The sequence below is a fragment of the Chenopodium album genome, chromosome 5 (assembly GCF_948465745.1).
Source record: "Chenopodium album chromosome 5, dcCheAlbu1.1, whole genome shotgun sequence".
NCBI lineage: Eukaryota > Viridiplantae > Streptophyta > Magnoliopsida > Caryophyllales > Amaranthaceae > Chenopodium > Chenopodium album.
Window position 1 is genome coordinate 39914128 of NC_137838.1, and position 1990 is coordinate 39916117.

Genomic DNA, 1990 nt, shown 5'->3' on the forward strand with positions numbered 1-1990 from the left:
GGTTATTCAATCTAGCTTTCAAGGTATGGAGAAACTAAAATATGTCACAAAATTGGGATAAAAATATAGTGTAATTGAAATAAGAAATAAAACAATTAATAAAAAGACCTAGGGTTATGGTTCACCATGTTTATAGTTCTAAATCTATCAAATATCAATAACAATTCAATCAATCAATTACATAGAGCAATTGCTAAGCCTACGGTCGGGTTTTAATGCTCTCAATTCAACATATGTAGTTCGGTCGCTAACATAATAAGAATTGCTAATTGTAGGTAAGCCTCTAAAAGTAAGATCGATCTTTCGATTCAAACTCTTATTAACAATAAATAATCAAACAATTGATCAGGTTGCAAGATTAACAATAAAACACTATCAATTAGAGAAATCAATAATCAGAATATTAAAAATACCAATCAAGATTAATTATATAAACATGGATTCCCAAACCTTAGAAATAAACTACTCAAACATGAAAGAAATAATTAAAACTAAATCTAACAAAGAAAGCATAATTAAAATAAAGAAATAAAATTACCTCCATGAATAAAATTAATAAACTCAAGAATAATCCATGGAGTTGTCCATGAGAAAAACTAGGGCTAAGAAAATGAACGTAAAAATGGCCTATGGCAAAAAAAATATCCCTTGAGTATTTATAAAATCCTAAATCTAATCTAAAAATAATAAAAGAAAAGAAATAAAAAAATATAAATTACATAAGTTGCAATGCTATTGGGCAATAAATGATTACATGACATAAAACCGTAAGCGAGGTCGAAGGACGTGAATCAATGAAGGCTTGTGGGCTGCTCGCCAAAACCTGCGGGCGCAGACACATCTTGCGGCCTGGCAGTATCACCTGCTGGTGTCCAGTGGTCGCGGGACAGGGGCGCAACAATTATCCCGGGAATGGCTGACTACATCACTTGGATTAAAATGCCTATAGCTTATGTCCTAGGAAGCTTCTTAGGGAGTGTAACCTGTTATTGGAAGGTTTTTCAAGTCTATTTTCCAACGCATTTTTAACCACTTTAATCCAATATATGGAACTCATGTTATGATCAAAAGAGTGGAAAAAGGTTAGTTTTAACACTTTGTAAACCATCGTTTTTCCTCGTCTCTAACTTAAATTCATCTCCGAAAGGTGCATAGCGACTCTTGTGGAAGTTATTATCATTTCTCATGCATACAAATCTCAACCAAAGTTTCCACAAACACATATCTTTCATTGAGTGACCTTGTTTCATTGACATTTCATCCTTTCATTGTCCGATTATTCCAAAACCACTTCGAAGCATCCAAATAGTTATTGAAACTACTTGAAACATTAAGGAAACACAAAAAAAGCGTAATAGAGAACAAAAAGGACAACTTATGCAATTTCAACCTACAAAGCAACAAAAGACTCTAAAAGAAACTATAAAACAGGCATAAACATGCCTATAAAATCTATATAAATATGACTTATTAGTTGTAGTAGTTGCCGATCCGACAGGATTAGATTTCTGGGATATATTATTTTTGTGTTTTTCAGTTGACCCTTTCGGATTGAGGGTTATTGACGGTGTTTTTTGTGGTGTTTGGTTGGCTTCGCTGATCTTACAACTTCCTCTCCGGCCATGGCGGTCTGTCGACTAGTCCCTTTCTCACTTGTTGAACCTCAGGTTAGATGACCTTCCTCTTCTTCTGGCGCCAATTGTTCCAGGTATGGATCCAAGAGTTCTGCTGGCACAAGCTGGGTCCCACCAACACCCTGCGCAAGGCAGCACACATAAATTTCTCTTAGGGTGGCTCGAGGAACCCTACTCTGATGCTTAAGTTAGAATGTGTTTAGAGAGATAAAGTGTACTTAGAAATATAGAGAGAATGTAATAACTCATGTGTCTTACCTCTTTTCCGTTGTACTTTGCCCTCTATTTATAGGTGTACGATCCCCTTTGTGGAGAGTCGTACTTGCTCAGTCTGCGGGCTGAGGAGCCCTTTCGGC